Genomic DNA, 14,584 nt, shown 5'->3' on the forward strand with positions numbered 1-14,584 from the left:
GCACAAAACCAGAACTAAAAAAATTCGCTACCATGTATGGGATGTGGGTTATGGATAGTTACGTTAAAGTCACCGTTATTCATTAATGTGTTAAAGGATTGATTCCATTAACGAACTTTGTAGAGATAATCACTCTTGCTATACGGTATGTTGCAAAAAAAACTGAATTTAAAAAATCTGCTTACATGTGTGGGAAATGTCCTATACATAGCCACCACCGTTAAAATCGCCGTTATTCGTTAATACATTGGCGAATTGACTCTATTAACGAATTCTGTCAATATAATCACTTTAGTTACCTATTGCTAAAAACTTAATTAAAAAATTGGCTTACATGTATGAGATATGGGATATAGATAACCATAGTTATAGACACCGTTATCCGTTTATCTATTAATGGATTGATTCCATTAACGAACTTCGCCGAGATAATCGCTCTAGTTGTGAAAAACATAATTAAAATTTTTAATCCGTTCAAGAGTTACTGTACTTACAAGGGACGTATGCGAACTGTGACAGCTAGATATTTATGAAAATTGTTATGCTGACTAATTGTCGATTGCTAATTATCTTGGTGATAGTCACTCGGTGCGAAATGCCTTGTTTACCAAGTAGTGACCGGGTAAGACTGTGCCGAGTTATATCCTAAAAACGTCGGAAAAAGGCAGAAAATGAAAAGTGTGTGCAGGTAACCTGATGCCTATGAGAGGGTGACACGTGACCAAGAACACGCCAATAGTGTCACGGAAGCAGTGTTGCCATCCAAACACAAACTTATAGTTTTTCAAGTAGCACGTATACCATTTTATGACATTAAAACAATTGGTATAAAACGTGAAAGAAAATAAACAAACAGTGGGTTATCAGTGTTGTCAAATAAGGGAGATACGAGGCTCTAAAGTTGAGAAATGATGGGGCCCGTACAGAGAAACGAACAATTGTACACAACAACAACAAGACTCCAGAAAAAATAAATGTACAGTAGGAAGTAAACCAGAGCATGCACAGCATCCGATGTCTAACTGGCCTGATGTTTCATATCGAGTTTGCGGCTAGGGTGAGAAATGTACGTATTTTCCCATACTATCTATGGTTTCTCTGTTGTTTGTGTTGGCGTATTAAGTTAAAATATTTTGCGTCTGTATGTTACTGTTAAAGTGTATGCAGTGTGTTTTGTATTCGTAGTTGGCTCACATGTAAGTGTTTTCTATACATTTGACTGACACATATCACATGCCATTAATCTTTGGGAATCGATTCTGACGTGCTTTATCGTCACAGGTTTGTTACATATCGTACTACAGCTTTTCTGTAATCTTTTCAGGCCCTGCACCGTCGTTCCTGTGGTTTGGAAGGCATGCAGGATTTTATGTAGTGTTGCGACCCCAAGACAGTTCATTTTATAGCTCTAGGGAACGGCTCGAGGTATCGATTCCTCACAAACGCCATTGGAATTACTGAGCTACAGGAAGACTTCTTGTTCACATTTCCGCATAATGTCACATGGCACTACTACTTTCTACTGCTACTTTAACGTGTGTCCTTTTTGGGGTGAATCCTGTATCAAGCCTGTTAGTCACTGAATGGTGTGCATGCTGTGATTTACTCCCTACTGTACATTAGTATCTTCAGAAGTCTTGTTATTGTTGTAAATTTGTTAATTTCTCTGTACCAACTCAATAATTTCTCAAATTTGGAGCCTCGTATCTCCCTTATTTGATAACACTGATAATTTACAGTTGGCTTATTTTCTTTCACGTTTTATGCCAATTAATTTAATGTCATAAAATGGTATGCGTTTTATTTGAAAAATTGTAAGTTTGTGTTGGAGCGGAAACACTGCTTGTGTGACACTATTGCCGTGTTCTTGGTCAAGTGTCCCCTCCCGTAGGTATCGGGTTACCTGCACACATTTTTCATTTTTTGCCTTTTTTCGGGGTTTAACTCGGCCTAGCCTCACTCGGTAATTGCGGTATATGTATTGTACGTAGCGGGTAAACAAGGCATTTCTGCACCGAGTGAATATCACCACGATGATTAGCGATCCACAATTAGTCAGCGTACTAATTTTTAAAAATATCTAGATGTTACGATTCGCATACGTCCCTTGTTAGTAAAGAATGGGCGGACAGAGGGACTAACAACACATTATTATAAGTCTTGATTTTAATAAAGGTTGTGACGGAGTAAAGGTCCAACGGAAGGAGGGACTAACAACACAATATTATAAGTCTTGATCCTAATCAAGGATGTGGCGGAGCAAAGGATGAACGGACGGAAGAACTAACAATACAATATTATAAGTCATGATCCTAATAAATGATGTGGCGGGTAAAGGATGGACGGATGGAGGGACTAACAACACAATATTATAAGTCATGATCCTAATAAAGGATGTGACGGGTAAAGGGTGAGTGGACGGAGGAACTAACAACACAATAATATAAGACAATAATGTAAGACATGATTCTAATAAAGAGTATGGCGAAGTAAGGATGGGTGGACGGAGGAACTAACAACGTGGAGGAGCAAAGGATCAACGGACGGGGGACTAACAACACAATATTATGTCATGATCCTTATAAAGGATGTGGCGGAGCAAAGGATGGATAAACGGATGAACTAACAACGCAATATTATGTCATGATCGTAATAAAGAAAGTGAATAGTATCACTCAATTCTCAATTATCCAAATTCCAGTTATATGGATCTTCAAATATCCGAATTAATATCAGTAAATAAACAAATAACAATGTCACGTGTACACCATGTGATATTCTCTCAATAATATTGAAAATGGAACTGGACTGTGAGAAACAGTACTAAAAGTGCAGAGATCTGTGTTAATAAGGATGTATAACATTGTTAAAAGAATTTCCGTCGAAGTGCTACATACTTTCATAGAAAGAGACGATCCATCTCCAAATATCAAGATAATACCTCAAAGCATGGATTAAAAACAAGGGAAAAATTATTACAAATGATTGGAGAAGTACCATAAACCGATGATGATATTGAGAAAACAACTATATCAAAATGAGATATGGAATAAATGAACTTGTACAGAATTTTCAAGGAGAAAAGACCAGGAATATTATTCCATATTTAAAAACAAAAGAAAGTATGGGGTAAAGAGTTAAGAGAATACATTTCAGACCATTGACCTTATAAAGAAGTTGCATTTAAACAAAATGAACATAATAGATTGTGATAAATGCAACTGAGGAAGAATTCAGAGCCCGGATCGCGTATTTTGAGTTTAACATCTATTTAGTAAATAATAATAATAAAAAAAGAAGTTAGAAATGAAATATTACGATTAATCAATAGAACTGAATCGTGATAAGAGCGTAATTAGCTTAAATGAAGTATCGAGAGCAAGAACTTCACGTTTACTTTTAGTATTAAGTATTATATATATACAGATGGTTATCAGAAAAATGGAAACACCTGAACGAAATTGCAACTTATCAGATTAATATGGTGTCGGGCCACCTTTCGCCTTCAGAACAGCCTTGATGCGACGTGGGATGAAGGCATAGAGGTCGTGAATGGTAGCAAGTGGAATTTTACACCATTCCTCGTGCAGGGCATCGGCCAGTTCTGTGAGAGAGGATGGAGGTGGAAATCGTCGCCGGAGTCGTGTTTCCAAGACGGACCACAGATGTTCAATTATGTTGAGATCTGGGGATTGGGCGGGCCAGGGGAGGTGTTGAACTTCATCCCGATGTTCCTCAAACCACGCTGCAACAACGCCAGCTGTGTGAATGGGTGCATTATCATCCTGGAAGATGGCGTCATTGTCCGGGAACAACATCCGGACCATAGGATGCAAGTGGTCTCCTAAAATTGCGACATAATCGTTGGCAGTGATTCGTCCGCTAAGTGTGACCACAGGACCCAATGAAAACCATGATATTGCGGCCCACAGCATCACCGAGCCGCCGCCATGTTTCACAGTTAGGCGGAGACATTGCAGATCATAAGCTTCTTTGGGCGTTCTCCACACATAAACACGGCCCGTGGTTCCGAATAGGGTGAAGAATGACTCATCCGACCATATAACACGTTTCCAGTCCTCAACGGTCCAAGTTGCATGGTCGCGGCACCATTTGCGGCGTGCGAAAGCGTTATTGTCCCTGATGAGCGGTTTGGCCCGTGCAACACGACCCCGTAAGTTCATGTCATGTAATTCGCGGCGGACTGTGATTGTCGAAACAGGGTGGGGGAGGGGTGCTGATTGAGTTCCTCCGTCACTTGCTCCACAGTGGCACGACGGTTCTGCGTGACAATGCGCTTTAATACCCGGCGTGACCTGTCACTCATGATTTTCTTCCGCACACTGTTCCGCTTCCCCGATGTGGTTTTCCCGTGTGTTGTGTAGGCCGTCATCACCTTCGACACTGTCCCACGCGACACACCTAACACAGTAGCCACTGCCGTCACATTCACTCCACATAACCGCGCACCAACAATTTGCCCTCTTTGAAAATCTGAGAGGTCTCCCATTTTACACTACCTCCGTCTGCTGCAGCCACTGCAGCCACTGGACACTGCTGTTCAACTGCGCCTGATGTAGTATGGAGACCGACCTAACACACCATCACCAGTGGTCCGGCGCTGCGGGCGCCACGACACCACGGCCAACCCATACATCTGACGTAATGCCAAATACAGGTGTTTCCATTTTTCTGAGCACCATCTGTATATCTATCTATCTATCTATCTATCTATATATATATATATATATATATATATATATATATATATATATATATATATATATATATATATATATATATATATATATATAGATAGATAGATAGATAGATAGATAGATATAGATATAGATATAGATATATATAGATATATATATATATATAGATAGATATATATATATAATTCTGAGTGAGTTATACAAAGCAGTAAAGTTTGTATTTTATGCTCAAGAAAAGAGAAAAAGACTGAGTCATAGAAAATCAAACCGGAAATAAATTCTGATGTATTTTTCAGAATTAAAAAGGCAGAAAAATAAGGAAATCTGGAATTCTGATATCTCTTTTAAAATGAGGAGCATCCCTGAATGCATGTTTGGTGATGCAGCAGGTGTATCAACGGTTTGTAAATTACTTACACCGAGGAAATCAATCCCTAATTTTAGACCCTCGAACTCCTGCGAAAATTGATAGTGATCCATAAAACAGTTCTTGAGACCTTTTTTCCCCAAACAGAGTGGCACACGAACAAACAAGATAAATATTGACCGAGTTTTCGTAAATTAAATTTCTTAAAAATTACATTAAAAAAAGATCTTGTTGAAACGCGAATTTTGTGTATTCGCAAAAATTTGAGTTTTTTGGAAGTCCTATTTAAACCAATGCTGCAATTGAGTCCAAACTGTTAATGTAGTAGCAACTAATACTTTGTAGTTTAGTGTCAGCTGAAAACCATTGCAGCTTCTAATCAGTCTGTAGAGCATTCGTTGATCTTTTTAGATGTCCTCGAAAATTCTGTGTTCGGGTCCCTATCTTATTAGATTAAGTACTTAGATACTTAAGTAGAATAAGGAGACAAATTTAAAGAAAACTTAAATAATATTCTAGCCGGAGCGAATTAAAAAAAAAAAAAAAAACATAAAAAATATGCTAGCGCGTGAGTGTTTCTTGTACAGAGAAAATGAAATGAAATCCTTGAGTTTTACGTCCCACTGTTTTGCCGGCTAGGCTAAAGGAGACGATGATGATGAGAAATGAATGAAATGGTGTAATAAAGAAAGTGGGAGGAAACTTGAGAGCTCCGAGGAAACCCACGCACACGGTGTTTGTCCACCACAAAGTTCATTTGACGCGAGCTGGGATCGAACCAGAGACCTCATGCATCAGAGGTGAGCCACCGCGTCCTTTCGTGTATGGAGTATCGGGTTCGATTCTCGGTGGGACAGCCTTGAAATTTGAACACGTTACGGTGGTTTAAATTGAATGCCACTTTTGAACTTAAAACCGTCCCTTACAACCTCTGTGCTGAAGAAGACACTAAACTCTAACTTTTTAACTATATTTATTTGGAATTTTCTGTATTTTTAACTAGCATATGTGAAATTCGTATTAGAAATTAATTTAGCAAGCCAAATGTTCAAATGTAGTGCAAAATATTCACAAGTAAAGGTTTTCTTATGTCTCACTTACTAAGAAATGCTGTTATAAACATTAGGTTTCTCTTGTCGAACTGACTTTCTAATCTTTCAGTTACTAAAAAAGAACAACCAAAAGTCACTAAATTATAACTTTCAATGTAAAAAACATATTACGTTATTATTTAGTAATGTTCTCGCAGTACTTATGTGAATGTTTTGTGCGATCTCAAGAAATAAACAAAATAATAACATAAAAAGAAGTAATAAAAGACAGGAAAAACTCAGAAGAAATATGTACAAACCAATATTTGTTTCGCACTGTGTCTCTTGTTGTTATATTGTTATCAATGTATATTCTTTTTAATTTACTTTCAGGTGATGGTAGAGGAAGCAACCCAAAATAGTGCAATGAAAATTTTAATGAATGACAAATGACAAAAAAAATCTTATATATATTTGTAATATTCTTTTACAGGTTTGTCTGTTTTTGTAAAAAAAGAAAATAATAATAAGAAAATTGAAAATAATAAAAAAAGAAAAAAGGTACATTAAAGAGCATGGTTTAAAGTATTAGATGCCATGCTAGAAAAATATGCCTCACCTCAACCTGCTGAGGAATAATAGCCGAAAAAAAGAGAGATACACGAAAATAAAATTAAAGAGAGAAAATAAAGGCAGAGGCAAAGTTGCGACTGCCCTATAATAAGCCCAAAAGTAATTGGCAACGGCAGGGGAATGTGGAGGCCTTAAAACAAACAAACAAAAAAAAAGTACTTATGTTAAATATAGTCAAAGGAGACACCACGAGCTGGAGTGATTATTTGAAAACCTATAGAAAGAGCAAGGATTTCATTAGCGAGATATCAATTTTTTAAGATAGTTATTAGCACATTGTAGAATTTCAAATAAAATATTTGTATGTAAGGACAGTCGTCAATTTCTTTATATTAAGAGTGCAGATTTACAATAGGGATCCATACATCAATTCATTGGTTACATGTATATTCGGAGGGGATTTTCCGGGTTTAGTGTATTTAGCAAAGTTACTGCCAAAATTTACCCTCAAACTTGCCATTCTTCCCCTTCAAATTTGCCATTCTGCCTCCAAAATGTACCCTTCTTATCCTGAAATTTACCGTCGATCCACAAATTTCCCCTCAAACTCGCCGTTCTTCCCCTCAAATTTACTATTCTGTCTTCAAAATTGATCATTCTACTCTCCAATTATTGCTTTCTGGTACCATTTTCTAGTTTAATGGTACCATTGTTAATGACAGGTTATATCTATCCTGAAAAAATTTCATGGGCATAACCTAGGCTCTAAAAGCTGCCTGTGGATACCACTGGGTATTATGGCTCACTCATAGAGCGCCTATCTCTGGTGCGAGGGGTTCCTGATTCGAGTCGATTCAAGGGAATGTGAGTTTGCGATAGATATCGTATCAGTGGGTTTTCTCGAAGTTCTTCCGTTTCCTTGCGTTTTCTTATCCATTCACTTGCATTAATTACCTGTTTCGTTAATAACCGAAGAGTATAAATGTGGTACGTGAAATTAAAAAGAGAAAACGTATCAAATCTATGAGTATTATTATTATTATTATTATTATTATTATTATTATTATTATTATTATTATTATTATTATTATTATTATTATTATTATTATTATTATTATTATATCAAAACTGCCTACTTCATTCAAAGCTATTTGATCATTTGCCACCTGTTCCAAACTAAACCTAATTTTATTTTACTCTTTTACTTTCTTTTTAATCTTTCTTTCTAAATTACGCTTGTTCTCCTGTTGCTCTCTTGGCTGAGTGGAAGGTGGGAGGGTGATCATCTTGTTACATTTGTTCTACCTTCCATCCCTCCTTCTTACACCCACTTTTACAACCAGGTCCAAATCCCATCCTCTTCGTATTAGCTCCCACTACTACTAACTAGGAGGGGACCTCCTAACACCAACCCACACGTTTGACTCGCTCTATCTACCACATTGCAATCCTGAGTGTGTGTGTGCATGCTGCAGTGGTTTTACTAGTGTCCAAACGCCGTCTCATTCTCTCTCTCTTTTCCGGTGTGGATCAATATACTGGGACAACCACCAGATGTAGTAAGGGGAGGATGAAGCAAGAGGGGGGAGGAGGCACGTTTGGGTGAAGAGAACAAGTGAAGTTTAGGATGCGTTAACCTGTGTTAGAAAATGGGTATGCTATGTAGTGTGTAGGAAGCTGAACTTGTGTATATGTATATAGGTTCACCATTACCTGTAGGTAAAGGTCTGATGTGGGTGTCTGAATATATATGTAGGACGGGGGTTTATCACTCCAAAAGGTTACAAATACTCGAGAGAATAAGAAGGGTGATGTTACTCAAACGTAAGTAACCAACACGGTACTTTTTTTTTTTTTTTTTTTTTTAAAGGCTTTTCGTTTCGCTTACAGATAAACTCAACTTTCTAGAAGACGAAGCAATAAGACTAGAAACGACATGAATAAAAGATATATAAAAGAAGAGTATTGAAGAAGAATTCTCCGTTTATCTACTAAAAAGAAAGAGTCAATTAGCAATAATGCTGGGTTAATGATGAAATGTTCAGTTATGGAGGAGGCCAGGTCGATTTCAGTCACACTTTGTGGTTTTCACATATACACGTGGTCGGGACATTACTGTACTGTAAAGTATTTAAGATTTAAAGGGTTTTCTCTACGCTTTCTCAACTTCTTTTGAATTCTAATGATTAACAGAAATACAATAAACACTTATAATGTGACATTTTCCCCATGGGAGAGCATTACACGCATTACAATGGTTAAGAATCTACTTTAAGCTGTAGATCTCATCCTAAATGGGTCGTTACTAATGGGACGTTATTACGAATAAATTATTCAACATCAATGAAAGAATATGTCATATCTAATTGAAAATGAGCATTATATAGCAAACCTTATAATTTCCAACGTCCTTCCATAACACTTCAAAAATGCATTACTGTCTGGACCAACAGTAGCCAGATGAATTTGTTGGCCATTCTAGTCTCTTGATCTCAACCTTATATATCAAAGTAAATGTAAACAATCTCTATAGCCTAGTTTATCCGAATGCAGCAATTAAAAGTGAAATATTCCTAATACTCAAGTCTTTAATAGTCAATTTTGTATGTAGTTTTAAACAAGAACAAAATAACAAACAATTAAAATGTGTCAGAATACATGGTGAGCTACTCTACGAAACAGTAAAGTTTAGAATCGGCCATGAGACGACATGCGGGAGAATTTTCGTGGCAAAATAACGAGAAGAGACAGCTCTTCCAGCAGAGACAAATATTCTTTCCGATATGAGACCACTTTCACGACACCTTTCCGGGACGAGACAGCCTCAAATCCTGTTTAATCAACTCTAGTAAAGTCACCTTGCATTACATGCATTAATACACGTGCAATGACAGCATGAAACAGCTCATATCATTTGTAACACCTTGCGACCGCTTGCGATCACTATGATTTTTTAAAAAATATTTGAAAGATCACTGTATTTTTAATCACCCTTTTGTCGGCAATATCATAAAACAATTAACTTGAGTCAGCTACACCTCAAATTGTCAGAGATCTACATGTTGCTTATTGTAGGGAGCCGTGACGTAAGCAGAATTTCAACAAGGGGATTCAAGGTTCCAAGTTCAGATCGTATCAGGATTTTTGTATACAAATCTTATTACGGTAAATGTTTATTTTTACATACATAATATCTTGTTCAAGAGTAAGGTAAAACCAGATCTCCCTTGCATACATCTCTGATGGTGCTTAATACAGATATAAAATATTTGCGCTTGGAGTACTTCTATTCACTCTCCTTTGCTATCAACCATAAATTTTGGAACTAACTCGGATAATGAGAGTTTCTTCTTATTATTTTTTATGTGCAGTACCTTAGTGGAGGCCGGTGGCAATAGTTGAGTGGACTCTGGCGTTCTGTTTCGAATCATGAGGCTGCGAGTCCCTCTGAAGAGCATAGTCGGATTTTTTAACTGTCTTCGGTATTTCTATGTTAGTGTCAAGTACGTTGTCAGAACACTAAAACACAGGGGAGGGGACGAGGTCAATTTTGGAGATAGGCTAATTTGAGTTCCCCTTACATAAATATATACACACTAACGAAGAACTGGAAGTTTCAGGAGGTTAAAAGGTGATCGCAGGGGGTGTTATTTCCCTCGCCATCCCTTAGCTACGGGCATGGTTCATGTTCCTATCACTTGAACATGTTCCTATCACGTTGAATTGCGAAACAGATATGACCATAGAAACAGGTGTCCTGGTTGGGGTGAATTTTTAATTTTAAAAGAACAGGTAGAGAGCTCACCTCTGGTACATCGGATCTCTGGTTCGATCCCAGCTCTTATGCGAAGAGAGCTTTGTGGATAAGCATCGTGTGCATATGTTTATTAAGTTATCACATTCCATCTCACTTCCTTAATACCATCATTTTGTTCATTTTTATCACTGTCTCTCTTAGACTACGCGGGATAACAATGGATCATAAAACTGAAAGATTTCATGTTTATAAACTTTTTCAAGTAGTTATTATTCGCCAAGTGATAGTAAATTCTTTAGAAACTTTCCACTTGGGACAATATGAAGATTAAAATGAGATTTCATATTTAAAAAAGTGACTTTCAGAAAGCTACGCTTTTTCTCCAAGACAAGATTTATATTTGACAAAATATTAATGATTTTATCGTTCAAATGGACTCACTAGACTGAACTTTTAGTTATTTTGCTTCATAGATATATGGAGAAGACAGGGGCGTACCCTCGGTGGCTCAATCGGGTCCAGACCTGCTCCCCAAAATTCGTAACTCATCATACATCTGTACACTCTCTCAATAAAACTATCTAGAAATGATTATGTGGCATGAAAATTTGATCTTACAATTTATCTGTAGTTACTCTTTCTCACAAAAACAACTTTTTATTATTATTATTATTATTATTATTATTATTTTTTTTTTTTTTTTTTTTTTTTTTTTGAAAATATACTGTAGGTGGAACTATTTTATAATTACTTATCATCTTTTCGGGTGCAGAATAATACCCGTTCAATAATACATAAACATAGTTGCTTATAGTATTGAACCCCCCCCCCCCCAATAAAAATGTCTGGATGAGCGCCTAAGATGAGATCAGTTTTATAGACAAAATGCTGATTCATTTGTTCCAATTTCGATAAACATAGGAAGCTGCAAAGACAAAAAAAAAAAAAAAAATCTCTTGAAATGATCTTTTAATACGTCTATAAAACAGCATTAATTCAATCTGTGGATTTTAACATTGAGTTGGTTGTGACATCAGTGAAACAATCTGGGAACAAATTCTCTTCGAACTCTGGCAGCTAACATGGTTGTTATATATAAAACTCCTACTGAACGAGTCTTCCTTTGGCATCCGTGACCGATAACAGTGTAAGAGCCAGCGAACTGTGGATAAAGAGCGGTAGCTTTGTGGGGTTGAATACATCCGTCCATTTGACAACGGCGCTTCCGGCATAAATGGCGAAAGCTGTCTGCAGTCAAGAGCTCCCAGAGAATTTCTGTAGCCAGAAAAAAAAAAGCTACCTACCACATAAGCGACTAACAAGAATCAATAATACTCACACGGAAAACTCATCCTATCTTTTTTATTTTGCATTCCAACAAAAAAACAGCAAGAAAAGTTCACAAAATGAGGAAAAGCCACGAAAAATCCATTTTGATTTATGTTTTAATGAAGCAATATGATGTCAGGATTACATGGAGCATGTCAAACGATATATATATATATATATACACACATTTCTTTGTTTTATCGGGTTCTCTCTGTATCAAAATCTCTAAGCTGCAAGTTTAATGATTTTTTTTTTTTTTAAACAGAGAGAATTGGAACATTGTTATGCACGAGAATAGGAAAGGAATATTACTCGCTAGATGGGAGACTCAACTGTTATACACTGTACAGTTCATATTTCACAAAATGTCACCAAAGCCTGTGGACAAAAAGGTTCTAAAAAATTCAAGAAAGCTTCCCAATGAATGAGCGGACACCCGAAACAATCGTAACTTCGGATGAAAGATTGAAAAAATAAAAAAAAAAAAGAAACTACATAACCAATACAAATGATAAACCATGCTTGGCTAGATAGCGTGTTGTGTGTGTGTTAGCCCATAATGTCAGGTGTCAGAATAGTTATTATTGTGAAAAGTGTTAATCACAGTGTGTGTATGTGTGTTGTTAGCTTGCTATATTCAATGATGAAACAACGATGTATACTGGGATTTTACGTGGAAAAAGCAAGCATATATGTATATAACCATGTAGCTCTGTTGCGTTGTTACATTGGTTTAATGAAACAAGTCCATTCATTTTATATTTAGCTTCAGAGCACATATAATCATCTAGAATAGTGTTTCTCAACCTTTTTCTGTCTAGAATCCATCTCAAGTGATATTAAACTGCATGGGGCGCAGAAATGCAGAGAAAATTCCGAACATTATACAATCAGATACTTTGTGATCATTGGATGATTATAGGTGATGGGGTTCTTATCATTATCATATTATTATTATTATTATTATTAATATAAAATAATAATAATAATAATAATAATAATAATAATAATAATAATAATAATAATAATAATAATAATAATAATAATAATTTCTTTCTAATTGTGGGAGATTGTATTCAGTGATAACTTACAGTGGTTACAAAATGAGTAATTCTAAAGCAGGCACAGCACTCAAACACTTTCTGTAATTCCACCAACACCACTGTACTTCGGATGCTAATAAACGTCAGAAACTAATGTTAACTATACTGTAGAATACCTCCTGAACACAAAAAATGGCAACAAAACGTTCCTAACATATGTAAAGTTTTATGATGGGGCGGGTTGGATTCTGACAAAAATTGCAAATTAATCTTATTGATACATAATTTTATCACTCCGCTAATACAGATGCTGATCAGAAAAATGGAAACACCTGTAGTTGGCAACACGTCAGATGTATGGGTTGGCAGTGGTGTCGTGGCGCTCGCAGCGTCGGACCGCTTTTTGGTGGTGTGTTAGGTCAGTCTTCATACTACGTCAGGCGCAGTGGAACAGCAGTGTCCAGTGGCTGCAGCAGACGGAGGTAGTGTAAAATGGGAGACCTCTCAGATTTTCAAAGAGTGCAAATTGTTGGTGCGCGGTTATGTGGAATGAGTGTGACGGCAGTGGCTACTGTGTTAGGTGTGTCGCGTGGGACAATGTCGAAGGTGATGACGACCTACACAACACACGGGAAAACCACATCGGGGAAGCGGAACAGTGGGCGAAAGAAAATCATGAGTGACAGGTCACGCCGGGTATTAAAGCGCATTGTCACGCAGAACAGTCGTGCCACTGCGGAGCAAGTGACGGAGGAACTCAATCAGCACCTCCCCCACCCGGTTTCGACAATCACAGTCCGCCGCGAATTACATAACATGAACTTACGGGGTCGTGTTGCACGGGCCAAACCGCTCATCAGGGACCATAACGCTTTCGCACGCCTCAAATGGTGCCGCGACCATGCAACTTGGACCGTTGAGGACTGGAAACGTGTGATATGGTCGGATGAGTCATCCTTCACCCTATTCCCAACCACGGGCCGTGTTTATGTGTGGAGAACGCCCAAAGAAGCTTATGATCTGCAGTGTCTCCGCCCAACTGTGAAACATGGCGGCGGCTCGGTGATGCTGTGGGCCGCAATATCATGGTTTTCATTGGGTCCTGCGGTCACACTTAGCGGACGAATCACTGCCAACGATTATGTCGCAATTAGGAGACCACTTGCATCCTATGTTCCGGATGTTGTTCCCGGACAACGACGCCATCTTCCAGGATGATAATGCTCCCATTCACACAGCTGGCGTTGTTGCAGCGTGGTTTGAAGAACATCGGGATGAAGTTCAACAACCCCCCTGGCCCGCCCAATCCCCAGATCTCAACATAATTGAACATCTGTGGTCCGTCTTGGAAACACGACTCCGGCGACGATTTCCACCTCCATCTTCTCTCACAGAACTGACCGATGCTCTGCACGAGGAATGGTGTAAAATTCCACTTGCCACCATTCACGACCTCTATGCCTCCATTCCACGTCGCATGAAGGCTGTTCTGAAGGCGAAAGGTGGTCCGACACCATATTAGTCTGGTAAGTTGCAATTTCGTTCAGGTATTTCCATTTTTCTGATCACCATCTGTATATTTATTTAACTATGGAAACTGATTAGAAAATGCATTCATTTTGCAGATAATATAACACAGAAGATAAAAACGAGTGTTTCCAAAGAGGATTTTCAAATACACTGAATTTCCAAAGGAAGTTTAGAAACACAGAGAGTTTCCAAACATGAATCTCCATTGGCTTCGGATAAATCTTATATCCTTCTTA

This window comes from Thermobia domestica, chromosome 9 (genome assembly GCF_964235325.1).
Source record: "Thermobia domestica chromosome 9, izTheDome1.hap1.1, whole genome shotgun sequence".
Taxonomy (NCBI): domain Eukaryota; kingdom Metazoa; phylum Arthropoda; class Insecta; order Zygentoma; family Lepismatidae; genus Thermobia; species Thermobia domestica.